The sequence below is a fragment of the Palaemon carinicauda genome, chromosome 12 (genome assembly GCF_036898095.1).
Source record: "Palaemon carinicauda isolate YSFRI2023 chromosome 12, ASM3689809v2, whole genome shotgun sequence".
Taxonomy (NCBI): domain Eukaryota; kingdom Metazoa; phylum Arthropoda; class Malacostraca; order Decapoda; family Palaemonidae; genus Palaemon; species Palaemon carinicauda.
In genome coordinates this window covers 4,178,053-4,199,858 of record NC_090736.1, presented here as the reverse complement: position 1 = coordinate 4,199,858, position 21,806 = coordinate 4,178,053, and the positions used below count along the sequence as shown (strand labels likewise).

General features: G+C 47.5%; 1 long non-coding RNA gene across 1 annotated transcript in view; it reads left to right on the top strand.

Annotated features, from left to right (window-relative positions):
* The window catches only part of LOC137650492 (uncharacterized), a 65,556-nt gene extending 64,493 nt beyond the window's left edge, over positions 1 to 1,063 (top strand). The window contains exon 2 of the long non-coding RNA XR_011045965.1: positions 531 to 1,063. This is a non-coding gene — a long non-coding RNA (uncharacterized lncRNA). The remainder of the gene's footprint in view (positions 1 to 530) is intronic.
* The last annotated feature ends 20,743 nt before the right edge of the window (positions 1,064 to 21,806 follow it).

Here is a 21,806-nt window from a genome sequence, read left to right as displayed (position 1 = left end):
CAAGCTAGGACCAAGGAGGGCCAGGCAATGGCTGCTGATGACTCACCAGATAGATCTATAGGCTCAATGACAGAGGCAAGGGATAGTGACATTGCCCTATCAAGCAGGACAATGCCCTAGAGACTGATCATGTATACATATGATCAGTGCCCAAAAGCCCCCTATCCACCCAAGCTAGGACCAAGGAGGGCCAGGCAATGGCTGCTGATGACTCACCAGATAAATCTATAGGCTCCCTCAAACCCTGCATCCTTAGCTCACAATGATGGCGAGGTTGCAGCGACCAAAAGAACTAACGAGTTTGAGCGGGGCACGAACCCCAGTCTGGCGATCTCTATTCAGGGACGTTACCACATCTGCCCCTAATACTAATACTTTTGAGTGACCCTTAGGATTTTGATGCCTTTTGACAGACCCTATTGGATTTGACTGACCCCTTTTTATATTTGGATAATCCTGTTGGATTTTGACAGACCTTTTCAGATTTCGGCTCTGATTATTTTTTAATCTATTTTCTCTTTTTTTTTCAGGTAAGAAGAAATCCTGGTTTACCTTTACCCAAGAATTAGACTACCAGAAATTACAAGTAAGTTCACTAGTAGTGGTAGTTAAATCTTTTAAAAAATACCCAAGAATGTATTGAATTTTTGGCTAGTAGAATGTGTATAGTTCATGTTTCAAATGTTATTTATGATGAAAGCAATTGTTTTTATGGCTCAAACATCCTTTTCTTATATTTACATAAGCGCATCCGGTCACTTACGCAACCCTATTTTTATCGGCGTACGCAAGCAATCGATTTTTCATCAAGAATTTAAGCTGAAGATACTTATCGTAGTCTCCCATAAACTACTCGTGAACCATTTTCTTTCATCAAGGATGAACATAAAAAACTATTTCGATCGCGTCTCAAAAAACGTTTTGTGTGTCTCTTAAGTTATATTTATCGAATTTCTTTGTTTCTACATGTATATATTTACAATTCTCGTATTATAGTTATACTGAACAATGCAAAAAGGTGACAACGACGGTAACCAAACACTCCTAAAATTTAAAATTTGCCCAGAAAATACGCTGACATGAATATATCATGCTAGTACTGTCTTACTCGCGCGGGCATTAAATATAGCGTAAATATTTTGGGATTTGAGGTTCAGGTGTTCACTGAGCTTGCTTGGCACTATGCGATTAGGCACTTCACATAATCTCTTCAGAGACTTACCAGTCTTAGGATTTCCTCCCTGCTCTTCCATCACATGATATGATTGAAGAAAAACCTAGGGCCGTTCTCATCTTTTGTACAGGCTACGAAATCTTACCTTTATGAGTGCTTAGATTTCCTTGTGTCCACCTTTGTGTTTTGTCTTTAGTGGAACTTTCCAATTTTGTTTACTCACTGCAAAATGGGTTGCCTTGCACTTTTTTTTTATTCAAGATAGTAGTTTCTCAAGGGATCTGCTGTGCACTGCAATCAAGAACCTTATGATTGGTTACCATGACCAGGAACCTTACAATCGGAAGGTTACTGGTTAGGTACCAAGAAAAGGAACCTTGCGATTCTAAGGTTACCACGACCGGGAACCTTATGATCTTAAGGTTACTATGACCTGCATAAAGTTACCATGACCAGGAACTTTATGATTATAAGATTATCTCGGCTGGAAAACATATGATCGTGCACAGCCACCATAAACCTTACTTTTTTTTACAGCCACGGGAAACATATGATCGGGCAGAGCCACCGGAAACCTGATGATCATGTACAGCCACCAGGAACCTGGGAAACCTTGGGAACATGTACAGACCACTGGGAAGTTGAAGATCGTGAACAGCCACTGGGAACATGAGGATCTTGTACAGATACTGGAATCTTGACAATTGCATACAGTCGGTGGGAGTCAAATGAAGGTGTGCAGCCACCTGGAGTCTGACAATCGTAAACAACTACCAGGAACCTGACGATTTTGCCCACCGGAACCCTTACGATCATTGACAGCCACCAGGAACCTGACGATCGTGGGCAGCCACCAGAACCTGATGATCGTGGGCAGCCACCAGAACCTAATGATCATGGACAGCCACCAGAACCTGATGATCGTGGACATCCATTGGAACCTAATGATCGTGGACTGCCAATGGAAACCTGATAATTGTGGACTGCTATTGGGAACCTGATGTTCGTGGACAGCCACCAGGAACCTTACGATCATGGACAACCACTAGCACCTGATAATCGTGAATAGCCCATGGGAACCTGACGATCATGGACAACCACTAGAACCAGATAATCGTGAATAGCCCATGGGAACCTGACGATCATGGACAACCACTAGCACCTGATAATCGTGAATAGCCCATGGGAACCTGACGATCATGGACAACCACTAGCACCTGATAATCGTGAATAGCCCCTGGGAACCTGACGATCATGGACAACCACTAGCACCTGATAATCGTGAATAGCCCCTGGGAACCTGACGATCATGGACAACCACTAGCACCTGATAATCGTGAATAGCCCCTGGGAACCTGACGATCATGGACAACCACTAGCACCTGATAATCGTGAATAGCCCCTAGGAACCTGACGATCATGGACAACCACTAGCACCTGATAATCGTAAATAGCCCATGGGAACCTGACGATCATGGACAACCACTAGCACCTGATAATCGTGAATAGCCCCTGGGAACCTGACGATCATGGACAACCACTAGAACCTGATAATCGTGAATAGCCCATGGGAACCTGACGATCATGGACAACCACTAGCACCTGATAATCGTGAATAGCCCCTGGGAACCTGACGATCATGGACAACCACTAGCACCTGATAATCGTGAATAGCCCCTGGGAACCTGACGATCATGGACAACCACTAGCACCTGATAATCGTGAATAGCCCCTGGGAACCTGACGATCATGGACAACCACTAGCACCTGATAATCGTGAATAGCCCCTGGGAACCTGACGATCATGGACAACCACTAGCACCTGATAATCGTGAATAGCCCCTGGGAACCTGACGATCATGGACAACCACTAGCACCTGATAATCGTGAATAGCCCCTGGGAACCTGACGATCATGGACAACCACTAGCACCTGATAATCGTGAATAGCCCCTGGGAACCTGACGATCATGGACAACCACTAGCACCTGATAATCGTGAATAGCCCCTGGGAACCTGACGATCATGGACAACCACTAGCACCTGATAATCGTGAATAGCCCATGGGAACCTGACGATCATGGACAACCACTAGAACCTGATAATCGTAAATAGCCCATGGGAACCTGACGATCATGGACAACCACTAGCACCTGATAATCGTGAATAGCCCATGGGAACCTGACGATCATGGACAACCACTAGCACCTGATAATCGTGAATAGCCCCTAGGAACCTGACGATCATGGACAACCACTAGCACCTGATAATCGTGAATAGCCCCTGGGAACCTGACGATCATGGACAACCACTAGCACCTGATAATCGTGAATAGCCCCTGGGAACCTGACGATCATGGACAACCACTAGCACCTGATAATCGTGAATAGCCCCTGGGAACCTGACGATCATGGACAACCACTAGCACCTGATAATCGTGAATAGCCCCTGGGAACCTGACGATCATGGACAACCACTAGCACCTGATAATCGTGAATAGCCCATGGGAACCTGACGATCATGGACAACCACTAGCACCTGATAATCGTGAATAGCCCATGGGAACCTGACGATCATGGACAACCACTAGCACCTGATAATCGTGAATAGCCCCTGGGAACCTGACGATCATGGACAACCACTAGCACCTGATAATCGTGAATAGCCCCTGGGAACCTGACGATCATGGACAACCACTAGCACCTGATAATCGTGAATAGCCCCTGGGAACCTGACGATCATGGACAACCACTAGCACCTGATAATCGTGAATAGCCCCTGGGAACCTGACGATCATGGACAACCACTAGAACCTGATAATCGTGAATAGCCCATGGGAACCTGACGATCATGGACAACCACTAGCACCTGATAATCGTGAATAGCCCCTAGGAACCTGACGATCATGGACAACCACTAGCACCTGATAATCGTGAATAGCCCCTAGGAACCTGACGATCATGGACAACCACTAGCACCTGATAATCGTGAATAGCCCATGGGAACCTGACGATCATGGACAACCACTAGCACCTGATAATCGTGAATAGCCCATGGGAACCTGACGATCATGGACAACCACTAGCACCTGATAATCGTGAATAGCCCCTGGGAACCTGACGATCATGGACAACCACTAGCACCTGATAATCGTGAATAGCCCCTGGGAACCTGACGATCATGGACAACCACTAGCACCTGATAATCGTGAATAGCCCCTGGGAACCTGACGATCATGGACAACCACTAGCACCTGATAATCGTGAATAGCCCCTGGGAACCTGACGATCATGGACAACCACTAGCACCTGATAATCGTGAATAGCCCCTGGGAACCTGACGATCATGGACAACCACTAGCACCTGATAATCGTGAATAGCCCATGGGAACCTGACGATCATGGACAACCACTAGCACCTGATAATCGTGAATAGCCCCTAGGAACCTGACAATCATGGACAACCACTAGCACCTGATAATCGTGAATAGCCCATGGGAACCTGACGATCATGGACAACCACTAGCACCTGATAATCGTGAATAGCCCCTAGGAACCTGACGATCATGGACAACCACTAGCACCTGATAATCGTGAATAGCCCATGGGAACCTGACGATCATGGACAACCACTAGCACCTGATAATCGTGAATAGCCCGTGGGAACCTGACGATCATGGACAACCACTAGCACCTGATAATCGTGAATAGCCCGTGGGAACCTGACGATCATGGACAACCACTAGCACCTGATAATCGTGAATAGCCCGTGGGAACCTGACGATCATGGACAACCACTAGCACCTGATAATCGTGAATAGCCCGTGGGAACCTGACGATCATGGACAACCACTAGCACCTGATAATCGTGAATAGCCCATGGGAACCTGACGATCATGGACAACCACTAGCACCTGATAATCGTGAATAGCCCATGGGAACCTGACGATCATGGACAACCACTAGCACCTGATAATCGTGAATAGCCCATGGGAACCTGACGATCATGGACAACCACTAGCACCTGATAATCGTGAATAGCCCCTAGGAACCTGACGATCATGGACAACCACTAGCACCTGATAATCGTGAATAGCCCCTGGGAACCTGACGATCATGGACAACCACTAGCACCTGATAATCGTGAATAGCCCATGGGAACCTGACGATCATGGACAACCACTAGCACCTGATAATCGTGAATAGCCCCTAGGAACCTGACGATCATGGACAACCACTAGCACCTGATAATCGTGAATAGCCCCTGGGAACCTGACGATCATGGACAACCACTAGCACCTGATAATCGTAAATAGCCCCTGGGAACCTGACGATCATGGACAACCACTAGCACCTGATAATCGTGAATAGCCCATGGGAACCTGACGATCATGGACAACCACTAGCACCTGATAATCGTGAATAGCCCATGGGAACCTGACGATCATGGACAACCACTAGCACCTGATAATCGTGAATAGCCCATGGGAACCTGACGATCATGGACAACCACTAGCACCTGATAATCGTGAATAGCCCATGGGAACCTGACGATCATGGACAACCACTAGCACCTGATAATCGTGAATAGCCCCTGGGAACCTGACGATCATGGACAACCACTAGCACCTGATAATCGTGAATAGCCCCTGGGAACCTGACGATCATGGACAACCACTAGCACCTGATAATCGTGAATAGCCCATTGGAACCTGACGATCATGGACAACCACTAGCACCTGATAATCGTGAATAGCCCATGGGAACCTGACGATCATGGACAACCACTAGCACCTGATAATCGTGAATAGCCCCTAGGAACCTGACGATCATGGACAACCACTAGCACCTGATAATCGTAAATAGCCCATGGGAACCTGACGATCATGGACAACCACTAGAACCTGATAATCGTGAATAGCCCATGGGAACCTGACGATCATGGACAACCACTAGCACCTGATAATCGTGAATAGCCCCTAGGAACCTGACGATCATGGACAACCACTAGCACCTGATAATCGTAAATAGCCCATGGGAACCTGACGATCATGGACAACCACTAGCACCTGATAATCGTGAATAGCCCCTGGGAACCTGACGATCATGGACAACCACTAGAACCTGATAATCGTAAATAGCCCATGGGAACCTGACGATCATGGACAACCACTAGCACCTGATAATCGTGAATAGCCCCTAGGAACCTGACGATCATGGACAACCACTAGAACCTGATAATCGTGAATAGCCCATGGGAACCTGACGATCATGGACAACCACTAGCACCTGATAATCGTGAATAGCCCCTGGGAACCTGACGATCATGGACAACCACTAGCACCTGATAATCGTGAATAGCCCCTGGGAACCTGACGATCATGGACAACCACTAGCACCTGATAATCGTGAATAGCCCCTGGGAACCTGACGATCATGGACAACCACTAGCACCTGATAATCGTGAATAGCCCCTGGGAACCTGACGATCATGGACAACCACTAGCACCTGATAATCGTGAATAGCCCCTGGGAACCTGACGATCATGGACAACCACTAGCACCTGATAATCGTAAATAGCCCATGGGAACCTGACGATCATGGACAACCACTAGCACCTGATAATCGTGAATAGCCCCTGGGAACCTGACGATCATGGACAACCACTAGAACCTGATAATCGTAAATAGCCCATGGGAACCTGACGATCATGGACAACCACTAGCACCTGATAATCGTGAATAGCCCCTAGGAACCTGACGATCATGGACAACCACTAGCACCTGATATCGTGAATAGCCCCTAGGAACCTGACGATCATGGACAACCACTAGCACCTGATAATCGTGAATAGCCCATGGGAACCTGACGATCATGGACAACCACTAGAACCTGATAATCGTAAATAGCCCATGGGAACCTGACGATCATGGACAACCACTAGCACCTGATAATCGTGAATAGCCCATGGGAACCTGACGATCATGGACAACCACTAGCACCTGATAATCGTGAATAGCCCCTAGGAACCTGACGATCATGGACAACCACTAGCACCTGATAATCGTGAATAGCCCCTGGGAACCTGACGATCATGGACAACCACTAGCACCTGATAATCGTGAATAGCCCCTGGGAACCTGACGATCATGGACAACCACTAGCACCTGATAATCGTGAATAGCCCCTGGGAACCTGACGATCATGGACAACCACTAGCACCTGATAATCGTGAATAGCCCCTGGGAACCTGACGATCATGGACAACCACTAGCACCTGATAATCGTGAATAGCCCCTGGGAACCTGACGATCATGGACAACCACTAGCACCTGATAATCGTGAATAGCCCCTGGGAACCTGACGATCATGGACAACCACTAGCACCTGATAATCGTGAATAGCCCCTGGGAACCTGACGATCATGGACAACCACTAGAACCTGATAATCGTAAATAGCCCATGGGAACCTGACGATCATGGACAACCACTAGCACCTGATAATCGTGAATAGCCCATGGGAACCTGACGATCATGGACAACCACTAGCACCTGATAATCGTGAATAGCCCCTAGGAACCTGACGATCATGGACAACCACTAGCACCTGATAATCGTGAATAGCCCCTGGGAACCTGACGATCATGGACAACCACTAGCACCTGATAATCGTGAATAGCCCCTGGGAACCTGACGATCATGGACAACCACTAGCACCTGATAATCGTGAATAGCCCCTAGGAACCTGACGATCATGGACAACCACTAGCACCTGATAATCGTAAATAGCCCATGGGAACCTGACGATCATGGACAACCACTAGCACCTGATAATCGTGAATAGCCCATGGGAACCTGACGATCATGGACAACCACTAGCACCTGATAATCGTGAATAGCCCCTGGGAACCTGACGATCATGGACAACCACTAGCACCTGATAATCGTGAATAGCCCCTGGGAACCTGACGATCATGGACAACCACTAGCACCTGATAATCGTGAATAGCCCCTGGGAACCTGACGATCATGGACAACCACTAGAACCTGATAATCGTGAATAGCCCCTGGGAACCTGACGATCATGGACAACCACTAGCACCTGATAATCGTGAATAGCCCATGGGAACCTGACGATCATGGACAACCACTAGCACCTGATAATCGTGAATAGCCCCTAGGAACCTGACGATCATGGACAACCACTAGCACCTGATAATCGTGAATAGCCCCTGGGAACCTGACGATCATGGACAACCACTAGAACCTGATAATCGTAAATAGCCCATGGGAACCTGACGATCATGGACAACCACTAGCACCTGATAATCGTGAATAGCCCATGGGAACCTGACGATCATGGACAACCACTAGCACCTGATAATCGTGAATAGCCCCTGGGAACCTGACGATCATGGACAACCACTAGAACCTGATAATCGTAAATAGCCCATGGGAACCTGATGATCATTGACAACCACAGGGAAACTGATGATTGTGGTCAGCGATCGGAAACCTGATGAGCATGGACAGCCACCAAGAAGCTAACAATTGTGTAGGGCCACTGGAACCTGATGATCGTGGACAACGAATGAGAACCTGATGGTTTGGGAGAACCATCATGAAACTGATTATCGTGGACAGCCACCAGGAACCTGACGATTGTGGAGAGCCACCGGAACATGATTATCGCGGACAGCTAATGGGAACCTGACAATGTTGGATAACCAGAAAACTGGTGATTGTGGACAGCCATCTGGAGCCTGATGATCATGGACAGCCACCAAGAATTTGACGGTCATGGATAGCCACAAAGAACCTGACGATTATGGACAGCCACCAGGAACCTGACGATCATGGACAGCCACCAGGAACCTGACGATCATGGACAGCCACCAGGAACCTGACGGTCATGGACAGCCACCAGGAACCTGACGATCATGGACAGCCACCTGGAACCTGACGATCATGGACAGCCACCAGGAACCTGACGATCATGGACAGCCACCAGGAACCTGACGATCATGGAAAGCCACCAGGAACCTGACGATCATGGAAAGCCACCAGGAACCTGACGATCATGGAGAGCCACCAGGAACCTGACGATCATGGAGAGCCACCAGGAACCTGACGATCATGGAGAGCCACCAGGAACCTGACGATCATGGAGAGCCACCAGGAACCTGACGATCATGGAGAGCCACCAGGAACCTGACGATCATGGACAGCCACCAGGAACCTGACGATCATGGACAGCCACCAGGAACCTGACGATCATGGACAGCCACCAGGAATCTGACGATCATGGACAGCCCCCAAGACCAGATGATAATGGACAGCCACCAAGAACCTGACAATAATGGACAGCGACCAGGAACCTGACGATCATGGACACCGACCAGGAACCTGACGATCATGGACAGCCACCAAAAACATGACGATCATGGACAATCACTAGAACCTGATGATCGTATACAGCCAATGGGAACCCGATGATTATGGACAACCACCTGGAAAGTGGCGATTGTGGATAGCTATTGGGAACCCAATGATCGCTGACGGTCACCAGCAACTTTTTGGTTTTTTCTGTTTCTTCTTTCACCATTGGTGTTCTTGCATGACCATCAACTGAAGATGGCAATAAGATAGTCCAAAATTGACCCGACTAATTCAGGGTTATGTTTGTTGCCATGTAAGATGCTTACCAAACCCATTGCCGTAAATGTGTCTTTTGGTTGTCATTCCGATTCACACAGCAATGTCGTATACCACCGTGTCGCCACGACTGACGTCATGGTGTCACAAGCAGCTGATAGTGTCTTTTTTAGTACACTGGCCCATGCAGTTGAGGGTGACTATTGCCAAACTTGACCATTACTATGATCGCAACCTAATATTGCATATGTGTGACTTTGACATAATTGTGAGAAAGTATACTATTTATAGAGTGGTTGCTGTAACGATATTGTTTTGACCCTCTATAATTTTGTATTTACTTCTATACATCCAGTTTGATGTGCCTGGTTTGGCTTCCCTGAAAGCAAAGATCATAAGTACTTTAATGTCTGGATTCTCTTACCGAACTCGGGATCAGAGCTCCAGGTGAAACCACTCAAAGACAATAGCTTCTGACTGGCCGCTAATCGAACCCTGGTCTACGAAACTTGCATCACCAGTAACAAACGACTTGGCCAGCGTTGAAAATGTATCAACACTGTATTTTAGGTGTGATTCTCGACAGCAAATTTACTTTGTAGAAACACATTAGCCCTGTCCCTTCTTCAATTACATAAAAAATTAGCTTATTGAGAAAGTTTTTTCTCGACTCAATAGTTTCTCCTTTGCCCCCAGTTATTCTTTGGTGCAGAACGGCCTCCCAGACCCTAGCACGGTTCATATACCTCGAACTCATTAATATTAAAAGCTCGATGACAAACGAGGAGATATCTCGGGAGGCATTTTTTTTTTCGTTTTCCCATCTGGGCTTCAGAGAGAAAAAGTCCCTGTGGTATAATAAAACGAAGAACTCTCCATCTCCCCTTCTGCCACAGATAACCCAGAAACGTCAACTAACGTTTTATTACTAAATTACTTCTTTCATAATTCTTAGTGTTCATTCGTCAAAGAAGCTGATCGCTTCTTGTTTGTGGTTTTTTATTGTTTGAATGAGTGTGAACTTTAGTTTATGTGTACTTTAGTTTATGTGTACTTTAGTTTATGGAACAAATACCTGCTGTGAAATGTTATCATGTTAAAGGAATATAAGTATATTTGAGATTACAGATTTACAAAAAAGATGAAAATATTTGATTCCATGATTTTCTTGATACTGGAAACAATCTTAAAGTGTTCCCAGACCATTAAACGTTTTTCCGTCAATTTTGTGAAGAAAACCTAAAATATACATCTCCCACAGTATAATTTTTTGGGCATTGAAGTATGTTGCACAAAAATATTGCTATTGTTATCACTAAAGACATGTTGAGCTTAACTTGGTAATTAATACTGTATTCTGAAATATTACCCCGTTTTTTTTTTTTTTTTTTTTTTTTTTTTTTTTTTTTAAATCTATTCACTGGCCCTGACTGGTGATCGCCAGACTTGAGTTCGAGTCCCGATCAAACTCGTTAGTTCCCTTTGGTTTTTGCAACCTCACCATCCTTGTGGGCTGAGGATGGGGGGTTTGGGCTAGCCAATAGGTCTATCTGCTGAGTCATCAGTAGCCGTTGCCTGACCCTCCTTGGTCATGGCTTTAGTGGAGAGGTGGCTTGGGCGCTGATCATATGTGTATATGGTCAGCCTCTGTGGTATTGCCCTTTGCCTCTGCCATTCACGAGCGGCCTTTAAACCTTTAAACCACAGGCTCAATACATCTCAGTGACCACAGACTCAGGGCAATGTCACTGTTTCTTGCCCCTGCCATTCATTAGTGGCCTTTAAACCTTTAAACCACAGGCGCAATACATCTCAGTGACCACAGACTCAGGGCAATGTCACTGTTTCTTGCCCCTGCCATTCATTAGTGGCCTTTAAACCTTTAAACCACAGGCTCAATACATCTCAGTGACCACAGACTCAGGGCAATGTCACTGTTTCTTGCCCCTGCCATTCATTAGTGGCCTTTAAACCTTTAAACCACAGGTTCAATACATCTCAGTGACCACAGACTCAGGGCAATGTCACTGTTTCTTGCCCCTGCCATTCACGAGCGGCCTTTAAACCTTTAAACCACAGGCTCAATACATCTCAGTGACCACAGACTCGGGGCAATGTCACTGTTTCTTGCCCCTGCCATTCATTAGTGGCCTTTAAACCTTTAAACCACAGGCTCAATACATCTCAGTGACCACAGACTCGGGGCAATGTAACTGTTTCTTGCCCCTGCCATTCATTAGTGGCCTTTAAACCTTTAAACCACAGGCGCAATACATCTCGGTGACCACAGACTCGGGGCAATGTCACTGTTTCTTGCCCCTGGCATTCACGAGCGGCCTTTAAACCTTTAAACCACAGGCTCAATACATCTCAGTGACCACAGACTCAGGGCAATGTCACTGTTTCTTGCCCCTGCCATTCACGAGCGGCCTTTAAACCTTTAAACCACAGGCTCAATACATCTCAGTGACCACAGACTCAGGGCAATGTCACTGTTTCTTGCCCCTGCCATTCACGAGCGGCCTTTAAACCTTCAAACCACAGGCTCAATACATCTCAGTGACCACAGACTCAGGGCAATGTCACTGTTTCTTGCCCCTGCCATTCACGAGCGGCCTTTAAACCTTTAAACCACAGGCTCAATACATCTCAGTGACCACAGACTCGGGGCAATGTCACTGTTTCTTGCCCCTGCCATTCATTAGTGGCCTTTAAACCTTTAAACCACAGGCTCAATACATCTCAGTGACCACAGACTCAGGGCAATGTCACTGTTTCTTGCCCCTGCCATTCACGAGCGGCCTTTAAACCTTTAAACCACAGGCGCAATACATCTCAGTGACCACAGACTCAGGGCAATGCCACTGTTTCTTGCCCCTGCCATTCATTAGTGGCCTTTAAACCTTTAAACCACAGGCTCAATACATCTCAGTGACCACAGACTCAGGGCAATGTCACTGTTTCTTGCCCCTGCCATTCATTAGTGGCCTTTAAACCTTTAAACCACAGGCTCAATACATCTCAGTGACCACAGACTCAGGGCAATGTCACTGTTTCTTGCCCCTGCCATTCACGAGCGGTCTTTAAACCTTTAAACCACAGGCTCAATACATCTCAGTGACCACAGACTCAGGGCAATGTCACTGTTTCTTGCCCCTGCCATTCACGAGCGGCCTTTAAACCTTTAAACCACAGGCTCAATACATCTCAGTGACCACAGACTCGGGGCAATGTCACTGTTTCTTGCCCCTGCCATTCATTAGTGGCCTTTAAACCTTTAAACCACAGGCTCAATACATCTCAGTGACCACAGACTCAGGGCAATGTCACTGTTTCTTGCCCCTGCCATTCACGAGCGGCCTTTAAACCTTTAAACCACAGGCTCAATACATCTCAGTGACCACAGACTCAGGGCAATGTCACTGTTTCTTGCCCCTGCCATTCACGAGCGGCCTTTAAACCTTTAAACCACAGGCTCAATACATCTCAGTGACCACAGACTCGGGGCAATGTCACTGTTTCTTGCCCCTGCCATTCATTAGTGGCCTTTAAACCTTTAAACCACAGGCGCAATACATCTCAGTGACCACAGACTCAGGGCAATGTCACTGTTTCTTGCCCCTGCCATTCATTAGTGGCCTTTAAACCTTTAAACCACAGGCTCAATACATCTCAGTGACCACAGACTCAGGGCAATGTCACTGTTTCTTGCCCCTGCCATTCACGAGCGGCCTTTAAACCTTTAAACCACAGGCTCAATACATCTCAGTGACCACAGACTCAGGGCAATGTCACTGTTTCTTGCCCCTGCCATTCATTAGTGGCCTTTAAACCTTTAAACCACAGGCTCAATACATCTCAGTGACCACAGACTCAGGGCAATGTCACTGTTTCTTGCCCCTGCCATTCACGAGCGGCCTTTAAACCTTTAAACCACAGGCTCAATACATCTCAGTGACCACAGACTCAGGGCAATGTCACTGTTTCTTGCCCCTGCCATTCACGAGCGGCCTTTAAACCTTTAAACCACAGGCTCAATACATCTCAGTGACCACAGACTCAGGGCAATGTCACTGTTTCTTGCCCCTGCCATTCACGAGCGGCCTTTAAACCTTTAAACCACAGGCTCAATACATCTCAGTGACCACAGACTCAGGGCAATGTCACTGTTTCTTGCCCCTGCCATTCACGAGCGGCCTTTAAACCTTTAAACCACAGGCTCAATACATCTAGGTGACCACAGACTCAGGGCAGTGTCAATTACCCCTGCTATTCACGAGCGGCCTTTAAACCTTTAAACCACAGGCGCAATACATCTCAGTGACCACAGACTCAGGGCAATGTCACTGTTTCTTGCCCCTGCCATTCATTAGTGGCCTTTAAACCTTTAAACCACAGGCGCAATACATCTCAGTGACCACAGACTCAGGGCAATGTCACTGTTTCTTGCCCCTGCCATTCACGAGCGGCCTTTAAACCTTTAAACCACAGGCTCAATACATCTAGGTGACCACAGACTCAGGGCAGTGTCAATTACCCCTGCTATTCACGAGCGGCCTTTAAACCTTTAAACCACAGGCTCAATACATCTCAGTGACCACAGACTCAGGGCAATGTCACTGTTTCTTGCCCCTGCCATTCACGAGCGGCCTTTAAACCTTTAAACCACAGGCTCAATACATCTCAGTGACCACAGACTCAGGGCAATGTCACTGTTTCTTGCCCCTGCCATTCACGAGCGGCCTTTAAACCTTTAAACCACAGGCTCAATACATCTCAGTGACCACAGACTCGGGGCAATGTCACTGTTTCTTGCCCCTGCCATTCATTAGTGGCCTTTAAACCTTTAAACCACAGGCTCAATACATCTCAGTGACCACAGACTCAGGGCAATGTCACTGTTTCTTGCCCCTGCCATTCACGAGCGGCCTTTAAACCTTTAAACCACAGGCTCAATACATCTCAGTGACCACAGACTCAGGGCAATGTCACTGTTTCTTGCCCCTGCCATTCACGAGCGGCCTTTAAACCTTTAAACCACAGGCTCAATACATCTCAGTGACCACAGACTCGGGGCAATGTCAATGTTTCTTGCCCCTGCCATTCATTAGTGGCCTTTAAACCTTTAAACCACAGGCGCAATACATCTCAGTGACCACAGACTCAGGGCAATGTCACTGTTTCTTGCCCCTGCCATTCATTAGTGGCCTTTAAACCTTTAAACCACAGGCTCAATACATCTCAGTGACCACAGACTCAGGGCAATGTCACTGTTTCTTGCCCCTGCCATTCACGAGCGGCCTTTAAACCTTTAAACCACAGGCTCAATACATCTCAGTGACCACAGACTCAGGGCAATGTCACTGTTTCTTGCCCCTGCCATTCATTAGTGGCCTTTAAACCTTTAAACCACAGGCTCAATACATCTCAGTGACCACAGACTCAGGGCAATGTCACTGTTTCTTGCCCCTGCCATTCACGAGCGGCCTTTAAACCTTTAAACCACAGGCTCAATACATCTCAGTGACCACAGACTCAGGGCAATGTCACTGTTTCTTGCCCCTGCCATTCACGAGCGGCCTTTAAACCTTTAAACCACAGGCTCAATACATCTCAGTGACCACAGACTCAGGGCAATGTCACTGTTTCTTGCCCCTGCCATTCACGAGCGGCCTTTAAACCTTTAAACCACAGGCTCAATACATCTCAGTGACCACAGACTCAGGGCAATGTCACTGTTTCTTGCCCCTGCCATTCACGAGCGGCCTTTAAACCTTTAAACCACAGGCTCAATACATCTAGGTGACCACAGACTCAGGGCAGTGTCAATTACCCCTGCTATTCACGAGCGGCCTTTAAACCTTTAAACCACAGGCGCAATACATCTCAGTGACCACAGACTCAGGGCAATGTCACTGTTTCTTGCCCCTGCCATTCATTAGTGGCCTTTAAACCTTTAAACCACAGGCGCAATACATCTCAGTGACCACAGACTCAGGGCAATGTCACTGTTTCTTGCCCCTGCCATTCACGAGCGGCCTTTAAACCTTTAAACCACAGGCTCAATACATCTAGGTGACCACAGACTCAGGGCAGTGTCAATTACCCCTGCTATTCACGAGCGGCCTTTAAACCTTTAAACCACAGGCTCAATACATCTCAGTGACCACAGACTCAGGGCAATGTCACTGTTTCTTGCCCCTGCCATTCACGAGCGGCCTTTAAACCTTTAAACCACAGGCTCAATACATCTAGGTGACCACAGACTCAGGGCAGTGTCAATTACCCCTGCTATTCACGAGCGGCCTTTAAACCTTTAAACCACAGGCTCAATACATCTCAGTGACCACAGACTCAGGGCAATGTCACTGTATCTTGCCCCTGCCATTCACGAGCGGCCTTTAAACCTTTAAACCACAGGCTCAATACATCTAGGTGACCACAGACTCAGGGCAGTGTCAATTACCCCTGCTATTCACGAGCGGCCTTTAAACCTTTAAACCACAGGCGCAATACATCTCAGTGACCACAGACTCAGGGCAATGTCACTGTATCTTGCCCCTGCCATTCACGAGCGGCCTTTAAACCTTTAAACCACAGGCTCAATACATCTCAGTGACCACAGACTCGGGGCAATGTCACTGTTTCTTGCCCCTGCCATTCACGAGCGGCCTTTAAACCTTTAAACCACAGGCTCAATACATCTCAGTGACCACAGACTCGGGGCAATGTCACTGTTTCTTGCCCCTGCCATTCATTAGTGGCCTTTAAACCTTTAAACCACAGGCGCAATACATCCCGGTGACCACAGACTCAGGGCAATGTCACTGTTTCTTGCCCCTGCCATTCACGAGCGGCCTTTAAACCTTTAAACCACAGGCTCAATACATCTCAGTGACCACAGACTCAGGGCAATGTCACTGTTTCTTGCCCCTGCCATTCACGAGCGGCCTTTAAACCTTTAAACCACAGGCTCAATACATCTCAGTGACCACAGACTCAGGGCAATGTCACTGTTTCTTGCCCCTGCCATTCACGAGCGGCCTTTGTACCTTTAAACCACAGGCTCAATACATCTCAGTGACCACAGACTCAGGGCAATGTCACTGTTTCTTGCCCCTGCCATTCACGAGCGGCCTTTAAACCTTTAAACCACAGGCTCAATACATCTCAGTGACCACAGACTCAGGGCAATGTCACTGTTTCTTGCCCCTGCCATTCACGAGTGGCCTTTAAACCTTTAAACCACAGGCTCAATACATCTCAGTGACCACAGACTCAGGGCAATGTCACTGTTTCTTGCCCCTGCCATTCACGAGCGGCCTTTAAACCTTTAAACCACAGGCTCAATACATCTCAGTGACCACAGACTCAGGGCAATGTCACTGTTTCTTGCCCCTGCCATTCATTAGTGGCCTTTAAACCTTTAAACCACAGGCTCAATACATCTCAGTGACCACAGACTCAGGGCAATGTCACTGTTTCTTGCCCCTGCCATTCATTAGTGGCCTTTAAACCTTTAAACCACAGGCTCAATACATCTCAGTGACCACAGACTCAGGGCAATGTCACTGTTTCTTGCCCCTGCCATTCACGAGCGGCCTTTAAACCTTTAAACCACAGGCGCAATACATCTCAGTGACCACAGACTCAGGGCAATGTCACTGTTTCTTGCCCCTGCCATTCATTAGTGGCCTTTAAACCTTTAAACCACAGGCTCAATACATCTCAGTGACCACAGACTCAGGGCAATGTCACTGTTTCTTGTCCCTGCCATTCACGAGCGGCCTTTAAACCTTTAAGACCACAGGCTCAATACATCTCAGTGACCACAGACTCAGGGTAATGTCACTGTTTCTTGCCCCTGCCATTCATTAGTGGCCTTTAAACCTTTAAACCACAAGCGCAATACATCTCAGTGACCACAGACTCAGGGCAATGTCACTGTTTCTTGCCCCTGCCATTCACGAGCGGCCTTTAAACCTTTAAACCACAGGCTCAATACATCTCAGTGACCACAGACTCAGGGCAATGTCACTGTTTCTTGCCCCTGCCATTCATTAGTGGCCTTTAAACCTTTAAACCACAGGCTCAATACATCTCAGTGACCACAGACTCAGGGCAATGTCACTGTTTCTTGCCCCTGCCATTCATTAGTGGCCTTTAAACCTTTAAACCACAGGCGCAATACATCTCAGTGACCACAGACTCAGGGCAATGTCACTGTTTCTTGCCCCTGCCATTCACGAGCGGCCTTTAAACCTTTAAACCACAGGCTCAATACATCTCAGTGACCACAGACTCAGGGCAATGTCACTGTTTCTTGCCCCTGCCATTCATTAGTGGCCTTTAAACCTTTAAACCACAGGCTCAATACATCTCAGTGACCACAGACTCAGGGCAATGTCACTGTTTCTTGCCCCTGCCATTCACGAGCGGCCTTTAAACCTTTAAACCACAGGCTCAATACATCTCAGTGACCACAGACTCAGGGTAATGTCACTGTTTCTTGCCCCTGCCATTCATTAGTGGCCTTTAAACCTTTAAACCACAGGCTCAATACATCTCAGTGACCACAGACTCAGGGCAATGTCACTGTTTCTTGCCCCTGCCATTCATTAGTGGCCTTTAAACCTTTAAACCACAGGCTCAATACATCTCAGTGACCACAGACTCGGGGCAATGTCACTGTTTCTTGCCCCTGCCATTCATTAGTGGCCTTTAAACCTTTAAACCACAGGCTCAATACATCTCAGTGACCACAGACTCAGGGCAATGTCACTGTTTCTTGCCCCTGCCATTCACGAGCGGCCTTTAAACCTTTAAACCACAGGCTCAATACATCTCAGTGACCACAGACTCAGGGCAATGTCACTGTTTCTTGCCCCTGCCATTCATTAGTGGCCTTTAAACCTTTAAACCTTTAAACCACAGGCTCAATACATCTCAGTGACCACAGACTCAGGGTAATGTCACTGTTTCTTGCCCCTGCCATTCATTAGTGGCCTTCAAACCTTTAAACCACAGGCTCAATACATCTCAGTGACCACAGACTCAGGGCAATGTCACTGTTTCTTGCCCCTGCCATTCACGAGCGGCCTTTAAACCTTTAAACCACAGGCTCAATACATCTCAGTGACCACAGACTCAGGGTAATGTCACTGTTTCTTGCCCCTGCCATTCATTAGTGGCCTTTAAACCTTTAAACCACAGGCTCAATACATCTCAGTGACCACAGACTCAGGGCAATGTCACTGTTTCTTGCCCCTGCCATTCATTAGTGGCCTTTAAACCTTTAAACCACAGGCTCAATACATCTCAGTGACCACAGACTCAGGGCAATGTCACTGTTTCTTGCCCCTGCCATTCATTAGTGGCCTTTAAACCTTTAAACCTTTAAACCACAGGCTCAATACATCTCAGTGACCACAGACTCAGGGTAATGTCACTGTTTCTTGCCCCTGCCATTCATTAGTGGCCTTTAAACCTTTAAACCACAGGCTCAATACATCTCAGTGACCACAGACTCAGGGCAATGTCACTGTTTCTTGCCCCTGCCATTCACGAGCGACCTTTAAACCTTTAAACCACAGGCTCAATACATCTCAGTGACCACAGACTCAGGGCAATGTCACTGTTTCTTGCCCCTGCCATTCACGAGCGGCCTTTAAATCTTTAAACCACAGGCTCAATACATCTCAGTGACCACAGACTCGGGGCAATGTCACTGTTTCTTGCCCCTGCCATTCATTAGTGGCCTTTAAACCTTTAAACCACAGGCTCAATACATCTCAGTGACCACAGACTCAGGGCAATGTCACTGTTTCTTGCCCCTGCCATTCATTAGTGGCCTTTAAACCTTTAAACCACAGGCTCAATACATCTCAGTGACCACAGACTCAGGGCAATGTCACTGTTTCTTGCCCCTGCCATTCATTAGTGGCCTTTAAACCTTTAAACCACAGGCTCAATACATCTCAGTGACCACAGACTCAGGGCAATGTCACTGTTTCTTGCCCCTGCCATTCATTAGTGGCCTTTAAACCTTTAAACCACAGGCTCAATACATCTCAGTGACCACAGACTCAGGGCAATGTCACTGTTTCTTGCCCCTGCCATTCACGAGCGGCCTTTAAACCTTTAAACCACAGGCTCAATACATCTCAGTGACCACAGACTCAGGGCAATGTCACTGTTTCTTGCCCCTGCCATTCACGAGCGGCCTTTAAACCTTTAAACCACAGGCTCAATACATCTCAGTGACCACAGACTCAGGGCAATGTCACTGTTTCTTGCCCCTGCCATTCACGAGCGGCCTTTAAACCTTTAAACCACAGGCTCAATACATCTAGGTGACCACAGACTCAGGGCAGTGTCAATTACCCCTGCTATTCACGAGCGGCCTTTAAACCTTTAAACCACAGGCGCAATACATCTCAGTGACCACAGACTCAGGGCAATGTCACTGTTTCTTGCCCCTGCCATTCATTAGTGGCCTTTAAACCTTTAAACCACAGGCGCAATACATCTCAGTGACCACAGACTCAGGGCAATGTCACTGTTTCTTGCCCCTGCCATTCACGAGCGGCCTTTAAACCTTTAAACCACAGGCTCAATACATCTAGGTGACCACAGACTCAGGGCAGTGTCAATTACCCCTGCTATTCACGAGCGGCCTTTAAACCTTTAAACCACAGGCTCAATACATCTCAGTGACCACAGACTCAGGGCAATGTCACTGTTTCTTGCCCCTGCCATTCACGAGCGGCCTTTAAACCTTTAAACCACAGGCTCAATACATCTAGGTGACCACAGACTCAGGGCAGTGTCAATTACCCCTGCTATTCACGAGCGGCCTTTAAACCTTTAAACCACAGGCTCAATACATCTCAGTGACCACAGACTCAGGGCAATGTCACTGTATCTTGCCCCTGCCATTCACGAGCGGCCTTTAAACCTTTAAACCACAGGCTCAATACATCTAGGTGACCACAGACTCAGGGCAGTGTCAATTACCCCTGCTATTCACGAGCGGCCTTTAAACCTTTAAACCACAGGCGCAATACATCTCAGTGACCACAGACTCAGGGCAATGTCACTGTTTCTTGCCCCTGCCATTCACGAGCGGCCTTTAAACCTTTAAACCACAGGCTCAATACATCTCAGTGACCACAGACTCGGGGCAATGTCACTGTTTCTTGCCCCTGCCATTCACGAGCGGCCTTTAAACCTTTAAACCACAGGCTCAATACATCTCAGTGACCACAGACTCGGGGCAATGTCACTGTTTCTTGCCCCTGCCATTCATTAGTGGCCTTTAAACCTTTAAACCACAGGCGCAATACATCCCGGTGACCACAGACTCAGGGCAATGTCACTGTTTCTTGCCCCTGCCATTCACGAGCGGCCTTTAAACCTTTAAACCACAGGCTCAATACATCTCAGTGACCACAGACTCAGGGCAATGTCACTGTTTCTTGCCCCTGCCATTCACGAGCGGCCTTTAAACCTTTAAACCACAGGCTCAATACATCTCAGTGACCACAGACTCAGGGCAATGTCACTGTTTCTTGCCCCTGCCATTCACGAGCGGCCTTTGTACCTTTAAACCACAGGCTCAATACATCTCAGTGACCACAGACTCAGGGCAATGTCACTGTTTCTTGCCCCTGCCATTCACGAGCGGCCTTTAAACCTTTAAACCACAGGCTCAATACATCTCAGTGACCACAGACTCAGGGCAATGTCACTGTTTCTTGCCCCTGCCATTCACGAGTGGCCTTTAAACCTTTAAACCACAGGCTCAATACATCTCAGTGACCACAGACTCAGGGCAATGTCACTGTTTCTTGCCCCTGCCATTCACGAGCGGCCTTTAAACCTTTAAACCACAGGCTCAATACATCTCATTGACCACAGACTCAGGGCAATGTCACTGTTTCTTGCCCCTGCCATTCACGAGCGGCCTTTAAACCTTT